Genomic DNA, 8,290 nt, shown 5'->3' on the forward strand with positions numbered 1-8,290 from the left:
AATTTATTTTGAACTAAATTAATCCTACTAACAATAAGACCCTTTAACTTGACAAACCCAATTGATGATTCTCTAAGGGACTATATTTGATACGTTGAAATACAATGTAATGTAATAAAGGTTCTAATGTAATCGAAATTGTAATGAAAAGGAATGGAATAATGATTCCATTACTAAATTTGGTTGACAAATTTTAATAAAATTGATAAAGTGCAATCATGGTTATAATATCTATGTTTGTTTAGTTAAATACATTTTTTTTTTAAAAAAAATCGTGTTTTTTTCGTTTTATTTTTTCTTCGTGTTTTCATGTTTTTTCTGTTTTTTTTTTACCGTTTCCGTTATTTTTCTTGTTTTTGCTCTTTTTAGTAATATAAGATTAAAATTGATCTTCCTTAAAAACGTTAAGTTTAAATTTAGACCATTTTATATATTAGACTAAATCTGCACTTTATAGAAAAAACATTAAAGTTAAGTTTGATCTTATTTTTTAAAAAAACGGATACATTAAGAACATTTCTCTTTTCATATGATAGTCAAATTTTCCAAATTTTCTTATCTTTTGAATTTAAAACAATTCTAAAAACCACTAAATAATGAGTTGATGGCTATTACACTTAAAAAAAAAATAGAGATAGCAAAGGATCAAGACAAGCATCCTGATTTTGATACTCTGAATGTTGAGTATCTGTCGTCTTTGTTCAAATATCAGCGAGCCGTCAGATGTTGAGAAAGCGGGTTTTGACATCGAAAAGGATTTCTTCAAAAAACTCACATAGGGGGATGCGAGTGCCTCCAAACTGATGCGTGAAAACACCTTCTTTTCCTTCTTACAGGGCACAAACAGGAGCCTTTCTTTCGGATAAAGAAAGTAAAAATAGCAAACTATTATGATGAATTTATATCCTAGTCCTGTCTTTGACTGAATTCCATGCTACTTCGAGTTCACAACGTATATATAAAATTTTAATTGAGAAAAGATCTATTAAAAAGTGGCTGATGAGTCTCGAATTGAGAAATAAAATAAACTATATAAAAATGAGATTGTGAGATCCATTCCAACCATTTTCAAAAATTAATATATAAAATGTTCTAAATTTATATGAAAAATAATTTTAAATATGTGATTTGCCTAGAAACCGTTTTATGAATGGAATATTTGCATTTTTTTAAAAAAAAATCAACAATTAAATCTATTGATATTTTTTTTTAGAAAATGAAATTATTGATATATTTTTTTTGAGAAAAAAAAAATTGTTGATATTTTGATGTAGGAATATTATTAAAAGTGGCATATGTATTTTTCAAACTTTACATGCAATAACAAAAACGAATATTATTTGTTGGATCGATTATAACCTTTCAATCCAAGATATTTAATTTAGATTTTTTTTGGATTTACTTTTACCCTCTCAAAATATTTTATTCATGTCATTTCCGATGTTAATTTTACTATATATGAGTATCAATTTTGAAAAATGTTATAATTTTAATTATTTTTCAATAACATAAAGAAAAAGGATATTTTATGCGAATTTTATCACCAATAAAATGAGAGTATTTTATCCAATATTCCATATTGGGTTCAATTATTGATTTCCTCTTGGTAAATAAATGATATTATTAAGATATTTTTGATACATTTTATTGGAAAAAAAACTACATTTCTGCTTTAGCTCGTGAACTTCGATTCAGCGAGATTTAAGATTTTAAGATATGTTTAGTTCAACTGTTCTTCTAAAAAAAAATTGATTTCTTTAAAATAATTATATAGAAAATAATAAACGTCAGTGTTCACATATACATAAATAATCAAATAAATTTAATAATTTATAGTTAAATATAAATTTATTAGAACCTTAAGATATAGATTTAAAATAACACTACTAGACTTTTTATTTCTTTAGAAAAAGATTGTTTAAGATATATGGATCGGTTTTGGACGAGTTGATTTTAATCTTAAATCAACAAAAAGCGTTCTTTTCTAGCTAAACTAGAAGGAGTTAATCCTGGATTTCACGGAGTAAATTCGTAAAAAGTGAAAATTCTCCATTGTTGAAAGTACGAAAACTTTAACAAATTTTAAAGAAGAAAACTATATTTTTAATTCATTAAAAATTAATTGATTACAAAGAAAGAGATGAATTTATATCATCTCAAAATCTAAGGATGATATTACAATAAAGGGGTGACATGAGTTGTAAATAGAGTGAAGCTGGAGTGAGGGGCAATGCTGATTTGTAAGGCTTTTTAAAGAACTCACACAGCGAATGAGAATAGCCACACAACGAGTAAGATTCTCACACGGCGTGTGGGTTGGCTACTGAGTTTCTGATGCTGAATTTTAGATTCCACACGATGAGTGGGAATAACCATACGACGAGTGAGATCCATTTTTCACAAAATAGCTTTCCTTTTGGCTCCGGTGTGTTGTCCATTTGACTCGGCTTCCCCCACTACTCATCTCCTCTCGTCTAGCCAACTAGATGCCTGCATCAATTATCTTATGATAGACTTTGATAGCTAGGTGCAACCGGGCATCTCGTCCACTCCTCCAGTCCCAATTTTATTTTATTTTTTTTGTTGTAAGAATAAATTTTTGGTTACATTGTTGTATGAAATTAGAAACAAATATTTTCTTTTAACAATTTTATTCATTTAAGTTAAATTAAATGGGTGAATATATAATATAAATTTCTCATAATAATTATAAAAAATAATTAAATTAAATTAAATTGTTTTTTTTCTGCGGAGCTCTAGGCTATTCTTACTGGAATCAATCTTGCTAAAAGGCTGGGTGTTAAGAGGCTCTCTGTGGAGTCTGATAATTTGGAAGCAATTAAAATGATTTCTGAGAATCATTCTATGGGTCTTAACAGTCGCAACCTCATCAAAGCTATTAAAAGGCTTTGCTCCTCCTTTGAGTTCGTAGAGTTCAGACACATTTTTAGAGAGCAGAATCGTGTTGCTGATCGCTTGGCGGCGGCGGGCCATGAAGGGACGTTAGGCGTTACTACCCTTCCTGTTTCCCCTAGTTTCATCTCTCCTATTCTCTTAGAAGATAGGATCGGGGTTAGCTTCCCTAGGCTAATTCCTGGATAGTTTGTTGTTGTTCGTTTTTCTTTTCCTTTTCTACAAAAAAAAAAAAAATTGTTTGTTTTTTCTTTCCTTTTCCTACTAAAAAAATAAAAAATAATTAAATTTCAACAATTAACTTCGGAATGGTTATATTTTATCTTGTATGTAATTCTTTTTACATCAAATAAATACTACTTGAATCGTAGATATTTTTAGATATAACTAGTTTTTTACCCGTGCGATGCACAGATTCATCTTAATATATAAATATTAATAAAAATATAATTTAATAATTACAATTAATGATATAAAGATGCTATATAAATTAAATATTATTATTTTATTTTCACATTTAATTTAAATAATATTTTTATAGATAAATATAATATAATAATATAATTAAAATTATTATATTATATATTATATTATATTATATTTTTTATCAGTAAAAAATAATGAAGTGACACCTCAGATTCATCGTTAGTGTTTTATATTATATATATAGATATATAGATATGCAGAGAATTAGAAAGATTTTAGGAATTAATTTAAATTATGTAGAACTTTTAGATATAGATATGCAGAGAATTAGAGAGATTTTAGGGATTAATTTAAATTATGTAGAATTCTTAGATATAGTACGGATAAAATAATCTTTTTATAAATAATTTAAATATATAACTAAAGTGAATATATTATATTTTTTATCAGTAAAAGAAGAGGAAGTGACACCTCAACTCCATCGTTACTGTTTTATATTATATATAGATTTGATGATATTCGCATGAATAAGAAAAAATCCATATAAGAAAATACTTTTAAAAAATAATAAAAATGGAAAAGAAAATTATAGATTGGTGTGGATAAGAAGAATATTTTGAGTGATTGTAATAAAACTATGCTTGAATTGAAAGGATATACAAATCTCGAGTTCTGTGGCACGTGTGAGGTGAAGATAGATATTTCTAAATATCTCGCAAAAGCGTATGCACTTTTTGTTGTCGTGGCAGAATCTCTGACTTTTTCCATATATCTTTATTAGATCTTTTCTCCTCCAACGCCCGCCTTTAGCGCGTGCATTCACTTTTCCTTTTTTTTTTATTGTGATTGATTACTACACTAATTTATTACTGTTGGGGTCATTTTAATTTTTTTTAATATATATAAAAGGCTTAATAGGCACCCAATACTAACTTTTTTTCACCTGACCCCTCAATTTAGGGACAACCTCTCAACCCCCTCAATTTTCTAAAAACATCACATACAACCCCTTATACCCCTATGTTCGATAAAAAATATTGACCCGTGTAGAAAACGCGCTTGACTGTTGACCACACCAATGTCACGTGTCATTTTTTTAATTAAATTTTTCCATTGACACCCCTGCTCGGAGAGCAAGCCCATTTGTGATGTTTTCTACACGGGTCAATATTTTGACCGAACATAGGGATGTTTTCTACACGGATCAATATATTCAAGCGCGTTTTCTACACGGGTCAATATTTTGACCGAACATAGGGGTGTAAGAGGCTGTATGTGATGTTTTTTGAGAGTTGAGGGGGTTGAGAGGTTGTCCCCTAAGTTGAGGGGGTCAGGTGAAAAAAAATTACAAGTTTAGGGGGTTGGATGCCTATTAAACCTATATAAAACGTATAGTACTTTTTTTATAATTTGATAAAAATAAAATTGAAATAAAAAATAAAAATTCAGAAAAGAAATAAAAGAATAAACTAAAAGGATAAAAAAGATAGATCTACCAAAAAAAATCAAATAAAAAAGATAGTTGTTATTTTTTAATAAGAACACATACTTTTCTTTAACGATTTTTTTGAAGCATCAAACGACAGAATCTTGACACGAGGACATGAACTATTCATGGAGTTCAAATGGACTTGTATCGAAGGAAAAATACATTTTAAAAATTGGCTTAAAAAACACAAAAACTGAAAACTTATCAAACGTGAACAACTACTTTTATACATTTTTGTTGTTATTTTCTTCAACTTCCGGTCTAGTTTTTCACATTCAATCTACATCTTGAAGGAGTAGTTAGTGGTGAGTAAAATGATGTAGTGGAACAATCACAATTTAGCCAAATCATATCCATACGCATCAAGATTGAAATTAGGATATTTTGAAAATATAGCTAACAATCTTTGGCACGTCCAATAAAAAAAATCATAATTTAGCTTACTTTTTCCGTAAGCTTTTTCTTAACATCTTTCATTCCACTTTCACTATCACCAAAATTGGATAAATTACATCCATGACTACTAAATTTTACCAATTTTAACATTATGGCCACTGAACTTTACACTTTTTAACACCAGTAATCACTCAACGCTTCAAAATGATCGTTAACAGCCTCAAAATAAAAAATTTGAAGACTAAATGATATTCTAAGGAACTTTAATTTCTGAAAATTTTCGTTTTAAGGTCATTTAGGTGTTGTTTGGTTAGGAGAGAGAGAGTGTGAATTTTTAGAGAGAGAAAACTCTAAAAAATGTGATTTTGGAAAATAAAAAATGTGGTTTCATGGTAAATATTGTTCTGAACAACTTTAATTCTTGAATATTTTAATTTTAAGATCGTTAACGGTCATTTTGAGGAGTTAATTAAAGTTGAGTGGCTACCGATGTTAAAAAGTGTAAAGTTAACACCATTAAAAATTGAAGTTCAGTAGTCACAATATTAAAATGGTTAAAGTTCAGTGGCCATTTGTGTAATTTACCCTACCAAAATTTACTAGCCTATTGCTAAAAAATTTTGGCACGTCTAGTGGACCCAAACACTTCACAATATCATTTTTTTTATCATTCCACTTTCGCTATCACCAAAATTTGTTAGTCCATCGCTAATTTTTTTTGGCACACTTAATAAGACCATTCTAATGTCTAAAGGTGGACTCAAAGCAATAAAATCATGACAGAGACAAATTATCAAGATCCAGATGCAACAATATCGTTGTATTTTGGTGGTTTCGATCAAAGTCGTTCATTTTTAAGCAATATAACAGTAACATAGGTATGTTGGTACACTATTTTTAGATGTTACACTGATGGCTATATTTAATTTATCCATAGTGACAAACATGATATCGACTGTGAGTGTTGTGCTTATGTTCATCCTACGTTATTTTAAGATGATATGGTTGCTATATGGAGCGAGTCTAAGGCATTACGTAAAAACCCACATGATCCTGATTATATTGAAATATATGAGCATCTGCGAACGAGTGATCCTTATTGCCCAAACAGTTATTTTTTTTTTATGACAATAGGGCCAAAACCTCAATTTATTTTTTTCCACATTTCAAGTGTCTTTTCTTTCTTGATGAGTTATTTTTAGTTGGATTTTATGTATTTTATCATATTCTTTTTTTTTCTGTCTTAACTACATCTGTTATCTATAATTCTTTCATTTATAGCTTTTTCGGATTTAACAAGAGCGAAAACCTTTTGTCTCATAAGGATAGTCATGGTCCTTGAAACTTTCTTTTTGTTAAGATATTTTATCTTATGATTTTCTATAGATTTATCTTTACATATTGTAGTTGTAATTGGTATTGCTATAACTAACTCTAGTTTATCTTAGTTGTACTCTTTTAAGGCTGTATTTCTATATATAAGTTTCTCGTCAATGATAAAAAAAAAAACTTCTTCCCTATTTCTCTATACTGTATCAAATCTCTTTGATCCTTTTTCCCTCTTCAACAAATCTTCTTGCTCCCTTCACGTCTCTCATATGGCAAACTCGAATTCCTCCTCTCAAATTTTCTATAACGATGACTCAACTAAGTCTTTCACCTTTTTAAATATCCAAAGCACCGTTCAATTAACTCCTAAAATTATCTTTATTGGAGCATGTTGTAAGTAACAAAATCATGTTATCGCTTCATACAGTAAGATGCTCAATAACATTTCTTCAAGAAAGATACAAGTTTCCACATCAAGGAACCTATTTTCATTATTTTCTTTCCAAATATAAGAATGTAATTGTAAATTAGAATCCAAATAAATAGACAAGGTTAAAAAGTAAAAACCTTCTAAATATTTTGGATAGTAGGAAAGCTTAAATAGATTAATGACAAGCAGAATCATGGATTGCAAACTTGATCTTCCATTCAAGTTAACAAACTCCATAACAGTCCTAGGTTCTAGGAAAATATGAGTTGTTGGAAGCATCATTGAAGGTATGACCGGTATGGATTCTTGTTGAATATCTTTCTCTTAACTGTCCCCTCAAGTCATAATCACAGAAAACATCTTCATCATGACTGAATTATGAGTTACAATCATAGAAAATATCTTCTTATTCTTGGATTTGTACTGCTTCGTGGATGCCCCCGAGTTAGAAGTATTTGAAAGGTCATCATCCTCATGATTAAAATCAGAATTAAAGTCATAAGAGATATCTTTCTACTCTTCATGGGCTTGTACAATTGCTTTCTCATTCATGTTATTGACTTCAGGGGATTCACATATGTGGGAAACAATTCTAGAATGGATTCTTGTTGAATCTCTTTCTCGTCACTATCTCTCGAGTCAAATTATAAATAGCATCATCCTCATGAGTAGACTCAGAATTATAGTCATAGGAATCATCTTGCTCCTCTTGACCTCTTGTTGTTGCTTCATCAATGACATGATTTTCCACAAAATCTATTGATTTTAGAGAAATCATAAGAGTGAGAGACACTTTTAGAATAAATTCTTACTGAATCTCTTCCTCATGGACGTCCCCCCGAGTTAAAGACATCATCCTTTTAAGTGCCCCCCCCCCCCCCCCCCCCGAGTTGAAAATATCATCCTCTTGATTGCATTATAGGTTGTAGTCATAAGAAGCATCTCTTTCCTCTTGGATTTCTATAACTGCTTCTCCATCCATGCCGGGAATCTTTCCTGTTTTTAGAGGAGTTAGAGGTGTGGGAGACATCTCTGGTTCTGTATCAGGCTGGATTTCTTCCTTGTGACTATCCTTTAAGCAAAATTTAGCAATATATGCTCTGAATATACTAGCCATCTGCTTGAGGAATTGGTTTACTTTAGCAAAAGCTTCAGAAAAATCCTCCATTAATTGTTTCTCTTATACAAGTAAGGATCCAACCTCTCTATAATTTTCAACCACTTGTACCGCTACCATACCTTCACCAAGACTGAATTTTTCAAAAGAATTTGTGTCATAACTTGTATTAGAGTAGGCATAATTTTCA

The sequence above is a fragment of the Euphorbia lathyris genome, chromosome 4 (assembly GCF_963576675.1).
Source record: "Euphorbia lathyris chromosome 4, ddEupLath1.1, whole genome shotgun sequence".
NCBI lineage: Eukaryota > Viridiplantae > Streptophyta > Magnoliopsida > Malpighiales > Euphorbiaceae > Euphorbia > Euphorbia lathyris.